The sequence below is a fragment of the Phacochoerus africanus genome, chromosome 3 (genome assembly GCF_016906955.1).
Source record: "Phacochoerus africanus isolate WHEZ1 chromosome 3, ROS_Pafr_v1, whole genome shotgun sequence".
NCBI classification, from domain to species: Eukaryota; Metazoa; Chordata; class Mammalia; order Artiodactyla; family Suidae; genus Phacochoerus; species Phacochoerus africanus.
In genome coordinates, this window is record NC_062546.1 from 155,395,135 (window position 1) to 155,410,325 (window position 15,191).

General features: G+C 33.0%; 1 protein-coding gene across 1 annotated transcript in view; it reads left to right on the forward strand.

Annotated features, from left to right (window-relative positions):
* Positions 1-15,191, forward strand: part of ZNF804A (zinc finger protein 804A) — a 302,430-nt gene that overhangs the window by 57,601 nt on the left and 229,638 nt on the right. The gene's annotated exons all lie outside the window — the stretch shown is intronic.

Below are 15,191 nucleotides of genomic sequence, written 5' to 3' on the forward strand. Positions count from 1 at the left end.
TGAACCATCTTACCTGAGTTAAAATTCAGCTGAGAGGTTGTGGCTGATGGTTGCAAACTTCTTGGGTGCTGGGCAGCTGTCCAAACTTGTCTGGTCAAGTCATTCCTGTAAACTTTCAGAAAGAAAATTGTTATTTTCTCTTCTGCAAGTGTTTCAACTTTATGTGAATGAAAATTGTTGCAGCTTTAAAGGTCAACTTTGGGAGGCAGAGCCTTAAGAAAGGACTGTTTGGTATATTTCAGGCTATGAGCTACATTCTTTTACTTATTGAGGAGAACAAGATGTCCAGCCAGATGGCTAAAGGTAGGCAACAGAGCACAAAGGTTAGAGCTAAAGGAATAAATCCAGCGTTGGATTCAAATTTATTCTCTGTTACAACAGTATGAGTTCCTTGGAGTCAATAATGCAGACAACCTCCATGATAGGATGATTCTAAAAATACTTTACCATAAAATTCTCAGAACACCTTAAAATACCTTTAAAGTGCATCACGTTAATCCACTTATTTGATTTTTAGTGGAGGGAGTGGAGTATAGCATTACTGTTAAGAAAAGAAATAGTGAATATACAGAAATTTAACTGTCAAGGTTAGAGGTATTATAATTATGATAATCATTGACAGAAAGGCAAGAACCAAGGAGGAATGTGAAAATTGCAGTATAACTAAAAAGTGTATAATCACATCACACGATCAATTGCATTTTAAAATGAATAATTGAAGATTATTTAAATATCATTTATAATGTGTGATAATGCATAAATAAAAATGTTTGTGTGTATATAAACTTACCTTATTGTGTTTTAGCCAAGTTTTTTGTCTCTGTTCCTAAGTATGGATGAACTATTTGCAAAGTAAAGCAGTAATAAACTATTAGCAAAGTAAAATAGTAAAAGGTATAAAAATTCATATTTATTTATAAAATAAAATCTGGGAGTTTCCATCGTAGCTCAGTGGGTTACAAACCTGAGTCGTATCCATGAAGATGTGGGTTTGGTCCCTGGCCTCACTCAATGGGTTAAAGAATCTGGTGTGGCTGTGAGCTGTAGTATAGGTTACAGATGAAGCTTTGATCTCACATTGCTGTGACTATGGTGTGGGCCAGCAGCTGCAGCTCCAGTTCAACCCCTGGCCTGGGAACTTCCATGTGCCTCAGGTGTCGCCCTAAAAAGTAAAAAAAAAAAAAAAAACAGAAACAAACAAAATAGTATCTGCAAGTACATGTCTGGCAGATAACATCTTATTTTGGTTTTCAGAAAAAAAAAAATCTCTGGAGACATTTTATGTCCCATAAAATATAGTCATTAAATCCTATACTAATAGTTAATTTTTATCTGATAAAGGAAATATTCCTTTTAATTTGTTAGGTAAATGCTCTTTCTTATATGAAAGTGTTTCAGTGCTCTGAAATGATAGACAAGATGATTTCTCAAAAATCTATAAAACTTAACTTTTTAAAAATTTCTTAAACTATTGAAAGCCCTGTGTTAGGGAAGTGTGTTGGGCAGATATTTTTCTTCTTAACCTACTCAAGTCTCTGATGTTTAATATTGCACCACACTGGGGCAGCAGATGGCAAGATTAATTTTCTTAAATAAAAGTCTGTCATAAGTACCAGGGAGTTTATGTATTTTTTTCGTATATTTGGCTCAAAACTGTTACCTGTTTGTAGTTTAATTGTGAGAAGCTAATACAGAGACACCTTTGATTCATCAAAGTATTTTGTGCACCACATCATCCTCTAAAATCCTATATGTGGTATAACCACGTTAATGTAAGATACTTCTGCATATTTATTTTAAAATTGATGAAAAGCATCACAGTGGTTGCAGTAGTTCCATGTGTATTACTTTCTGTATGATTTCTGTATTTTCATTTTTGGTAAAACAGTTCATGTCTTTGATATATTAGGTATTCTTTTGCTTTTAAATATAATGTTAATTATATTTATGTGTGTGTGCTCTATCAGTAACTGGACAGTTTAATGAGATCCAAGGCCACCATCATTATATTAATGTGATTAGATCAACTTGAGTTTTTACTTTGTATCCTCTATCAGCATTTCATGTATTAAAGCAGTACTATTCGTGTGGAATATATTAGCTTCAAATATACTTTTCTTAACACCAATGATACTTAGTGACTGCATGATACTTTATTTTACATGGAGAACTTATGTTGAAAACATTCAGTTGTCTCTGGTTTACTGCTAAGGATGTAATGACCCCCAAGAGCCAGTTTATGAGCAAGATAAGTAAAGCGATTTTTTATTTTTTACTGAGGAAGACTATAATTGTTTAAAATATTCACTTCTTAGATATAACTGTTAATATTAAAAAATAAAGTTCTTTTGGTAAAATAGCTGAGAAATTTTAAAAGAAATGTTTATAATGTTAAAGGAGTGTAACAGCTAGGGAGTGTTACAAACTATAACAGCGAGATAGTTAAGATATATTTAAACTTTTAACATAATAAGATATATTTAAACTTTTAAATTATTTCATTTATTGGAGTTAGAGATTGTGTAATTTTGATGAGACCCTTGATTGGTTAATTTCTAGGCAGTTCAAATTATTTTTGAAAAAGGGCCCCTTTCATTCCCTTTTTAAATAGCACACCTTTCCAAGAAATTTTCTTCCTGCTTTGTTTAGTGTAGATTTCTCTTTTGATCTCTAACGCTTTCTACTTTGTTCTTTCATGTTTCCTCATTATAGTGTGCATCGATACAATGGCAATTGAAATAATTTGCTTGATTGCAGATTCAGACATTAGATGTTCTCATTTAATGGTCTATAAAACAAAGGAAAAATTTAATATTTATATAAACAAATTTCCTCAACACTTAAATGTATACGCTTTCCTCCCATAATACAAAGCCATTTTGGATATAAACAAGGGCTATTCAAATAACAAATAGTAAATTATTACTTCACCATTTTGCTATGGAGTATACATATTTTTTAAAGTTGAAACCATGTTGTATACAAAAATACAACATCATCAATATCTCCAATGACAGGAAAAAATTTTTCTTTTTTCTTTTTCTTTTTTTATTGTTATTTCCTCAATAAGGTTTTTTTTTTTTTTCTGCTATACAGCATAGTGACCCAGTAACACATACATGTATACATTCTTTTTTCTCCCATTATCATGCTCTGTCATAAGTGATTTTAGACAGAGTTCTCAGTGCTATACAGCAGGATCTCATTGCTAATCCATTCTAAATGCAATAGTCTACATCAATTCACCCCAAGCTCCCAATCCATCCCACTCCCTCCCCCTCCCCCTAGGCAACCACAAGTCTATTCTCCAAGTCCATCATTTTCTTTTCTGTGGAAAGGTTCATTTGTGCCATATATTAGATTCCAGATCTAAGTGATATCATATGGTATTTGTCTTTCTCTTTCTGACTTCCTTCACTCCGGATGAGAGTCTCTAGTTCCATCCATGTTGCTGCAAATGGCATTATTTTGTTATTTTGATGGCTGAGTAGTATTCCATTGTGTACATATACCACATCTTCCTAATCCAGTTGTCTGTCGATGGACATTTGGGTTGTTTCTGTGTCTTGGCTATTGTGAATAGTGCTGCAATGAACATGCAGGTGCATGTGTCTTTTTAAGGAAAGTTTTGTCCAGATGTATGCCCAAGAGTGGGATTTCTGGGTCATATGGTAGTTCTATTTATAGATTTCTAAGGCACATCCATAACATTCTCCATAGTGGCTGTACTAGCTTACATTCCCTCCAAGAGTGCAGGAGGGTTCCCTTTTCTCCAGACCCCCTCCAGCATTTGTTCTTTGTGGACTTATTAATGATGGCCATTCTGACTGGTGTGAGGTGGTATCTCATGGTAGTTTTTTTTGTTTGTTTGTTTGTTTGTTGTCTTTTTGCCATTTTTGAGCCTTTCCTGTGGCATATGGAGGTTCCCAGGCTAGGGGTCTAATCGGAGCTGTAGCTGCCAGCCTACATCAGAGCCACAGCAACGCGGGATCCGAGCCACGTCTGTGACCTACACCATAGCTCACAGCAACGCCGGATCCTTAACCCACTGAGCAAGGGCAGGGATCAAACCCGCAACCTCATGGTTCCTAGTCGGATTCGTTAACAACTGTGCCACGACGGGAACTCGTCATGGTAGTTTTGATTTGTGTTTCTCTAATAATCAGGGATGTTGAGCATTGTTTCATGTGCTTGTTGGCCATCTGTATATCTTCCTTGGAAAAATGTCTCTTCAGGTCTTTTGCCCATTTTTCCTTTTGGTTGTTGGCTTTTTTTGCTCTTGAGCTGTATAAGTTGTTTGTATATTTTAGAGATTAAGCCCTTGTCAGTCGCATCATTTGAAACTGTTTTCTTCCATTCTGTAAACTGTCTTTTTGTTTTCTTTTTGGTTTCCTTTGCTGTACAAAAGCTTGTCAGTTTGATTAGGTCCCACTGGTTTGTTTTTGCTTTGATTTCTGTTGCTTTGGGAGACTGACCTGAGAAAACATTTGTAAGGTTGATGTCAGAGAATGTTTTGCCTATGTTCTTTTCCAGGATTTTGATGGTGTCTTGTCTTATATGAGTTTATGTTTGTGCGTGGTGTGAGGGTGTGTTCTAGTTTCATTGCTTTGCATGTAGCTGTCCAGGATTCCCAGCAATGCTTGCTGGAAAGATTGGCTTTTTCCCATTTTACGTTCTTACCTCCTTTGTCAAAGATTAATTGACCATAGGTGTCTGGGTTTATTTCTGGGTTCTCTGTTCTCTTCCATTGGTCTGTATGTCTGTTTTGGTACCAGTACCATACTGTCTTGATTTTTAGATATAGGTTGTTAATGGTTGTATGATATCTCTTACTATATATGTGTCATATCACTCATTCCTACAGAATTGTAGTTTGTCACTTTCCCTTTCTTTAAGTAATATTGGATTAATTATTGTAATAATTTTTATTTAGTAGGGAGAGGTGGAGTTGTTATTGCTACATTTGGGTTATTGAAGTTTAGTTCATTAGTATTGCACCTTTTATAACATCAGTGGGTTTTTTGGGGAGCTGGAAAAGTACTTAATTCTATTTCATGGTTACTTGAAAAGAAAGTATATTTCTTGTGAAAATTAAAACTATTTGCACACATCATTTCATTATTCAAGTTAAATCTTCTAGTTTTCTAATAACTTATTAAATGTTTTATGTAATGTTTTCTATAAGCATTTGCTAATGGTGATTTTATTATGTGGTTGATGTCAGTAGGCAGTACATTATAATTTAGTGCTATTATAATTCTATGAGATTTTGTACATTTTATTTATTAAATAATTAAGATTTTTTCTAGGTTAGTTTATGAACTGAGTTCAACTTATCAAACATTTTTGTTTAAACTCTGATTTGGCTAACAAAGTAAACCTGTTTCATTTGTTCTTAATTTACTTCTCTTTTAAAAATCCAATGTAAACATCTCTTATTTTCATTTGGGACTTATACATATTTTTATAAATTTATAAAACTTATTTTTGGGTTTATTTTGCTAATCATAGTATTATCTTTTATTTGTATTTGTCACTCTTTTAGTCTTTAATTTGTCATATAATATTTTATATTTGACTGTTTCAATTGATTCAGTATTTTTGAACGTAAAAATATTTAAAATATTCCTGATAGTAATTGTCTTGCAACTTTACAAAAGATATGATTCAGTCCATATTTTACAATGATTTAAGTCACAAAAAAGTATATATCCCTGTTGTCTTCCTGTGTGAGGTGGTGAATTTATTGCACTTTTATCCCATCCCCAAAGTTTCCCCCTCTTCCACCCAATAATCAATATAATCTGGGGTTGGAGAATCAAATTACTGTTTCTAAATTACCTAATGTGTTTGATGTCAGAATTATTTAACTTTCCAAATACTTGCTGAAAGTTTAACTTTTTTTAAATTTTTTTTTTAACTATTACATGGGAACAGTATAACTTTATCATTTTCTATTTCTAGTTGCTTTTTTGATGGGAAAATTATTTCAGTTATGATTTTGGACTTTATTTCTACTCTGATTCATGTGGGTTATATAATATTATTTTTGTTCTTAGTTATGCAGTCTTTTTCTTCTGCATTTCTACAGTTCTTCCTGTTGCATCTATCTCTATTTTAATCCAATTTATATTTTAAATATCATCTAAGTCTTATTTCTTTTGTCTTTTTTCTCTCGTCTGAGACTTTTGTCCTCTGTTTCAATCAGGCCATATCACTTTCCTTTTCATCACAATATTCAAAAAGTTTTATAAAATGAATCCATTCTATATTGAACACTTTCACAGGACATTTATTTTCTGTAAACTAAACTTACTTTAATTTTTGATACATATATTTTGAGAGTCTCATATGTACCCATCCTTCCATGAGAAAACACTTAGCTAGTGGTTTTCAATAAAATAAGACTTAGATACTATAACCTCTTCTTTAAAAAATTTGTTCAAATCTATGCTTGATCTTAGTTACTAAAACATGCAAATAACTGAAGAACAATGAGAAAACTATTTTAAATAATGAAACGTCAGAGAAAGATCTTTTATCAACAATTTATATTCTCAAATCCAGAAAAAGAAAGTTTGATGTAAAGAGTTTCATTTGTTTTTGTTTTTATTTATTTTTATTTTTTTTTATTATTATTTTTTTGGCTGCATCCACAACATATGGAAGTTCCCAGGCCAGGAAATCAAACCTGTACCACAGCAGCAACCCAAGCCACTGCAGTAACAACATCGGATCCTTAACCCACTACACCACAAGATAACTCCTGTTTTTGTTTTTAAAGAGACATCAGAAATTTTAGGAAGTAGTAAAATATTTCTCCATTAGAGCACTTAAAGAGCACTGGAATGTGGGACTTGTTCATATATCTACTAATCACTCCTATCTTAATTAGCTTCCAGTATCAAAATTGGAATACCAGTAAAAGTTATCCCAATATTTGTAAGCCAGGAGAACATTTTATAGATATAGTACAAACTAAAATTTGCTAAGAAGATACATTTTTCTGCTAATAAAACTGGTTGTATGTGATGATGCTAAAAGAAGCAGTCATCCTTTTCAAGATACTAAGTTGTTTCCACCCCAGTTAATAAAATACACTTCCAAATAAGTATTACATTTCACAACTTAAAACTGAACTTATAAATGGTTAAATATTTTATGGTGAGAAGACTGATTTTGGGAGATGATGCAAAAAGTAAGAGTACTTTCCATGTAATAAAGTATTCCCACTCTCCTTATAAAAATATACAAAAATTAATATTAATTTCATGACATTTAACTTCACAGTCATATTTACAGTATTATAAGTGATATAGTTTCCCTAATATGATGTCTTTATTTTCACATAAACACCCAAAACTTAGATACTTTGCTTCAAAATAAAGCACAAGTCTTGCCTAACACAGGACTATTCGTTTTACTGAATTGAAAACCAATCAGATGATATTGATTTTTTTTTTAAATTAGATCTTGTTCTGGTGTTTTAATATCTCAGAGATGCAATTGAAGACAAAAATATTGGTCTTTTTTTTTTTTTTTTTTGCCCCTGCAACATATGGAGGTTCGCAGGCTAGGGGTCCAATCAGAGCTACAGCTTCCAGCCTACACCACAGCCACAGCAACACCAGATCTGAGCCACGTCTGTGACCTATACCTCAGCTCATGGCAATGCAGGATCCTTAACCCACTGAGCGAGGCCAGGGATAGGACCCACAACCTCCTGGTTCCTAGTCAGATTCCTTTCTGCTGCACCATTACAGGAACTCCAAAAATATTGTTCTTTTCTGATTTTTAAATTTTTTCAAGCTAATATTCATCTCTTCATAATAGGGCGATATATATTCAAATTACTGTACACTTACCTAAAAGAGAAGTGCAGAAGATTCCCTTCAGTATTTTATGCCAATAATAAATTGAAATTTTGGGGCTCCCATCGTGGCTCAGTGGTTAACGAATTGTCACTGTAGAATCATCTCAAGTAAGCTGCGTCTTAGATTATTATTTACGTGTGTCGCAACTCCCAATTGTTTCCATTTGTTATGCTTTAATATATTGTGTTAAGCTTTTCCATGAAGCTATTTGTTTATTTATTTATTTATGTATTTATTTGGTTATTGTTGTTAGGACACAAAGTTCCAAGGAGTCTCTGGCTATCACAAATCAAAATATCATAGAAATAATGATTTTAATAATTTACTATCTGAACTTCCAACTCGTCTGTCATCGCCCTTCTGCCAAATACTACCAAGGAACACATCTGAGCTTGAATGATCATCCTTTATTGCTCATTGCAGCTCATTGAAGCACCTGACCGTGGGGAATTGTGAGGCTTATTGGTATAGAGTATTAGAACAACTTATTATAGGATTTGGGCTTGTGTTAGATGATTTAGGCAAAGCTTAAAGAAGTGGTCTTTATTTGAATTAAGAAGCAGGAGTGATTTTATGATTGGCTATTATGAATCTTATCAATAAGCAGGGAAAATTAGAACGAGGATAAATCTGTAATTAGTTAAGAAGCAGCAGTGATTCATGTTAGCTGGAGAATGCTGATCATTTTTGTGTTTTGGACAATGTTCATGATTTCTGTCTGTATTCAGATATGATTATAGATAGCGCCTGTGTTTGTTTTGACCCAAATGGAGATAGACTTACCTGATATTGATGATTTGTGAAATAACTTACATTCAACAGGAGAATAAGAAAACTCAGCTGTGAGTACCACATTAGTTCCTAGGTGTCAGGGGCTGTTTTTGTCTTTTTTGGCTCAAATGAGACTAACTAACTAGATAAGTACTGTTTACATGTTCCCCCAAACTAAATTCTTTTTTTTTTTTGTCTTTTTGCTATTTCTTTGGGCCGCTCCTGTGGCATATGGAGGTTCCCAGGCTAGGGGTCTAATCGGAGCTGTAGCTGCCAGTCTACGTGAGGGCCACAGCAACGCAGGATCCGAACCGCGTCTGCAACCTACACCACAGCTCACGGCAACGCCGGATCGTTAACCCACTGAGCAAGGGCAGGGACCGAACCCGCAACCTCATGGTTCCTAGTCGGATTCGTTAACCACTGCGCCACGATAGGAACTCCCCAAACTAAATTCTTAATACAAATTTGAGGTGAGAAACTTCATCAGAAAAATTTTACTGGGACCTAAAGTTACAAATAAAATTAGTAGATAAGGCCGATTTTCTGCCTAAACTTAAGGGAGTAAAGATGAGGAAAGGAAATGAAAATATGAATGTTTCTGCAAATACATATATTTACACATATAGATTTACATATTAAAATAACTGAATCACTGAGAAGTTGCTATATAATTATTAATTAATTTTATTATTTTTAATAAAGTTATTAAATTAAAGCTTATTGATTCCATGTATTATTTTGGTTACTTGAGAATTTCATCATCCATTGAACAGTATTGTTAAATATTTGTGTGATATATGGGTGAGAATTCATTACAATTCAGATACTTAATAATGTTTCATTTATAGCATAAATAAGGGCTTTATAAAGTGGGAGGTGGTATTAGATATGTCATGCCATTTAACCAAGGGACAGCCCTTAATTTGATCCATTCTGTCTTTTTAAATAATGCATTACCTTTCCCCTTCATTTTATTCTTAACCTTATAATATTTGAAAACTTCAAGAGAAGTATTTGGAATGCTGTTTGTAGAAAGTCTAATATTAATTTTTATTAATTTCCTCCACATTTTGTTTTGAAAACATTTGAATATGTAAGTATTACAGTGAACACTTTTGTAACTTAGATTCTCTAATCAGTGACATTTTACCACATTCACTTTATATCTCTTTGTTCATATTTCCGCATGTGTGCATAGGCAGAATCATTTGAGAATACTCGAGCCATCATAATATTCCACCCCGTAATTTTTCAGCAGCTGTCTCCAAGAACAAAGACATTCACCTAAATAACTATAAATTACCACACTAAAGATATTTATCATTATTAAAGTGTTAGTTCTAATACACACTCTGTAGTCATAGCTTTCTGTTCTCCAGTTGTGTTTTGAATGGGCATTTTTATAGAATTCTGTTGTACCTTTTTTTACTTTGTTTTGATCCAGATTTCAATTGTAGATAACACATTACATTTAGTTATCATGTAGCATATATTTTAAAGTATCTTCAGATCCTTAATTTCACTGTGTATATATTTTTCAATTTAGTGTATTTTCTTCTTTCAGTGACAATCCTTAGTAATATGTATATATCCTGAGACTCAAAACCATCCTGGAGGAGGCATCTCTTAGAATGATGATATAATACTATAATAGATTGAAATATTAAAGTATTTTTTGTTTATTAAGCTAAGTTTTAAATCAAGTATGAGCAGACAATTTACATGGATACTGAATCTTCAGAGAGAAGCCTGTCTTCATGAGGCTGTCTCTTGACTTACTGTCCACTCGTTTCCCCTGATTCACTGTCCACTTGTTTCCCCTGATTCACCTGTGTTTTCACGCCTTATCTCTGTAGTATAACCTTAGATATTTTCTCATAAAAATCAAAATTCTCCTTTTGTTTCTAACAGACTATTTGCAATATCTTTTCAATTCCATATGAATTGTTCCTATTATATTATAATCATTGTATATCATAGGGGGTAATGGGGAGGAAGGAGAAAGGAAAAGGTAGCCAAAATTAATGTGCTTTGTTGAGGAGGATAAAAACACCGTTTCTAGTATTAGGTAAAATCTGAACTTGATGTCTGTCTTGTATGTTTCTATATCCGTAGTGATGACTTTTATCATGCAGTTGTTAGAAAATAGTCAATATTTTTCATTTAGTATCAGGTTTAAGCTAATGGAAAGCAAAACACCAAAATAGTCTTTTTGAAAATAAATGGTGGGTGAAACTCAGATTCACTAAGTAAAGGAGAATTACTTATTATTCTCTTGCTTGACTTTGATTTTAAAGAATTTCCAAAGCTCAAACTTTTCCACAAATTCTTTGTAGATTTTGGTAGGAAAAAAGTTATTAATATAAACTTAATACCAGATACTCATTTGCCTGTACACAATCTGATTTAGAAATTGGAATATATGATGAATGTAAGTGAAGATGAATAATTGAAGAATAAGAGTAAGTTGATGTATGTATGATTTAGGATTAGAACGGCAAATGCATGCATATTGCTATTCCCTCATTTTCTTCCTTAGGCAGATAGCACAGATAGATTATAACACTGAGATGAAAGAATGTTCTTTTATGGAGCCTACTATTAATCTTAATATCCTTCAGAGCACTCAGATTAATGGAATAATTTTCAAAAAAGCAGAGAGGATGATTATGGAATGAAAAGAAAGATGTAGGAGACATTGAACAGGAAACTTACTCCAAACTTAGGAGAATGTAGATGGCAATTGGAAATAGTTATAGGTGGTACAAAGTTGTAGTTTGAGTGATGAATTTGGCATGAAGACATATTTTATCTCTTTGGCCTAAGGTTAACAAATTATTTAAACATATAGGATATACATTTTATTTCTGTTACGTGCCTAGATTGTGAAGACATTCATTTGAGTTTCAAAGAATGGTGGTGAAACAAACCAGAGATAAATGACAGTATTTCTATCGATACAACTATTTTATTTAATAACTATAATTTCATAAAGTTTTAATTAAGTAACGTACATAAATGGACTCAAACTATGCATCAAAGAAATTTCTAGATAAATACAAATCATTAAATTAGATATTCATTCATTTATATATACTAGAGATTATAAATTATAAATTTTGGACATTAATGGAGTTGTTTATAAATTTGTTTAAGTAACATTAAAATTAATGAAAAGAAAGATGTAGGAAACATTGAACAGGAAACTTACTCCAAACTTAGGAGAATGTAGATGGCAATTGGAAATAGTTGTAGGTGGTACAAAGTTGTAATAATGAGTATTTCCTATAAATAATTCTCATCTTAAACTGTTTGGAGGGTTGGTAAACTCATTCCCAATTTTGTGCTCAAATTTCACCTAATAATATCAAATTTTGATTGGTTACTTGGAAGGAAATTTTTAAAATACTATTTCACTTTTTATTGTTTTGCAGCAATAATCTCTCATCTTATGTTCATCTTCTTTAGTTGTATCATGTAGAGAAAAATAATTTGATACAATCACCTGTATCAATTTCAGTGTATTATCATGTTTACATTCTTCTAGTTCAAAAAGTATTCGAGCCAGAGGAAATATCGTTCCTGCAGTGGCTGCTTTGCAGCACAGTATTATCCTTACTGCAGCTCATGTAGCCAGTCTTTATATTTTATAGACTGCAATTATGTTTCTTTTTGTATCAGTTAGATAATTGAATTATTGATGTAAATGATTCTAAATGTAACTATGAAACTTTGGAACTTAAAATCTGCAGACTATACCATATCCTGGAATGTCTCTAAACTTTTATTTTAATAGTTTTTAAAGCATAACCTCCTATTCAGTTAGTTTAACTTCTTAAAAATAAAACAGAATTTGAAACTATATCACACATATTTCAGAGAGCTACATAAATATCTACAGACATACAAACTCCTGGTTTTGAAAAATGCCCTAAAGGAGTTCCCCTTGTAGCTCAGTGGTTACTGAAACTGACTAGTAAACATGAGGTTGTGGGTTTGATTCCTGGCCTCACTTAGTGGGTTAAGGATCTGGCATTACTGTGAGCTGTGATGTAGGTTGCAGACACAGCTCGGATGCCGCGTTGCTTGGCTGTGGTGTAGGCCGGCAGATTTTACCCCTGGCCTGGGAAACTCTGTGTGCTGCTGGTGTGGCCCTAAAAAGACAAAAACAAACAAACAAACAAACAAACAGTGACTTGAAATACTAGAGGCAAATGTTTTCAGATTACTTAAAAATAGCAAAGTTTTAAAAAAGCAGTGAGTAATAGATTTTAAACAGTTACAGCAGTTATAGATGATGAGAACTAGCATTCAGTTGTGGAGACTTAGAATTGCTGCTTTTATGCAGTATTTTATGATCATGAAGCTGTCCATGGGAGGTTAGAATGCAAAAGAAGACTGCCTTTATTAAGTATACTATTTCTATGTCCCTATCTCAGGGTTCTTGCAATTAAAAACAAGAAATCCATTCTCTTAGTCTAAGCAGCTCACCTATTGAAAGAACTAATAAAGATGGGAATTTTAATTTGGACGTGTTGACCAGAATTACTATATTCATCTTATCTTGCTGTGGAACAAATTACTACACATTTAGCAGTTTATAACAATATAGATTTACTATTTCAAAGCTCTGTTTGGTGTGGCCTGGCTGGATACTCTGCTCAGGTTTCTCACAGTCTAGGGTCAGTGTGTCAGAAGGCTGGGCTCTTGTCTGAATTATCTTGGGAATGAATCCACTTTCAGACTCACTCAGGTTGTTGGCTAAATTCAATTCTTTGAGGTTGTGGAACAGTTACTGTTCTACACGTCTCTGTTACTTTGCTGTCTGTCAGTCAGAGGCCACTCTGCTCTTGAAGGCTGCCTGCATTTTTTTCTCATGTGGCTAGATTATTTGCCTTCCTAGACCCTCAATGTTATAATTCAATTCAGAAAAGAAAGGTACATCATAAATCCTCATGCTTTGAATTTAATGACTTCCCTCTCTGCCATCTCTCTCTCTGTCTTCCTTTTCTGCTTCCCTCTTTCACCATTAAGGGACCATGTAATTACTCACCTAGATAATCCAGGGTAATCTTTTTATCAGCTGGTTAGTACACTAAGTTACATCTGTAATGTCCTTTTTGTAAAGTAACATGAAATATAATCATGGGAGTTACATCAAGAGGTGGAGATGATGGAAACCAAAATTCTATCTATTGTAGTTATTTTCCAAAGAAGATATGTACATTTAATACAAGATGCTCATTTATATTTATTCCTATACCTAAGAACACCCATATAGGGAGAAATTTTAGTGTATAAAGCAATGTAATTGAATGTGCCTGAATATTTTATTTACTGCAGTCTTTAAAATTGTGTATCAGGGAGTCCCCATTGTGGTGCAGCAGAAATGAATCCAGTTAGTATCCATGAGGATGCAGGTTCCATCCCTGGCTTCACTCAGTGGGTCAGGGATCCAGCGTTGCTGTGATCTGTGGTGTAGGCAGCAGACACTGCTTGGATCCCACATTGCTGTGGCGGTGTAGGCCAGCAGCTGTAGCTCCAATTCAGCCCCTAGTCTGAGAACTTCCAAATGCCACAAGTGTGGCCCTAAAAAGAAAAAAAAATATTGTGTATCATAGATTTGACTTTTTTTCAAAATTTCAAGGTAGGTGGTCTTTTAAATTAATATCACAATATATTCTTTCTTCAGAAGCTAGGAAGGCATATTCATTCTAAAGCATGCAAAGAGATATTAAGAAGTATGTTGTACCTGCAAATACAATATTATAATCTGTTACATCACATTCAAAATACATGTAATCTAAATATTTAACTAATCAAATTCAATGGAAAAAAACACATACAAATAGTAAAATGAACAATTAATATCTAAGTTGAAAAATATATCCATAACACTCTAAATTTTAATTTTGTTATAATGCAATTAAATATGTAGTGAAATGATTTTGTGGTTATTTTGCATTGCAGCAGTTGTATGAATATATTTTCTCATTATTGGCAAAAATTCTAAGTTTCCAAATTGTATGCCATCGTCTCAGGCAGATTAGCATAAAATTCAATTTATGCCAATTAGCCAGAGGCGAGGGAGGGAAATTAACTTGACACATTAATTTTGCATTTACAGTAGTCTTATCATAATGTTCATATGCATGTAAAATTTATTACTTATTCCCTTTGCATCAATGTCAGAATTTACTTTCTTGGGTATCTTAATGAGAAGAAAATATATGTTCACAAAATACATGCAACACAATTTGAGTTGCAGAAAACCGGTCATGTAGGAAGTAGTTCCATAAGGTAATTGCACAGAACCTAGTTTTTGTTAACCACATATAAACTTTAATTTTGATTGTAATAATGATGCATTTAGCTTTTAAATATTTATAACACTGAGGGCCTAGGAAGGTAAATAATCTAAAGTAGCAGGTTATTTGAATTCTTTTATGAAATATGCTTGCCTTAAAATGCATAGTATGAAGTAGGAAATCAAATAATTTGACTACAATTTGTATTTTGGTACTGTATACTGTATTTTCAATA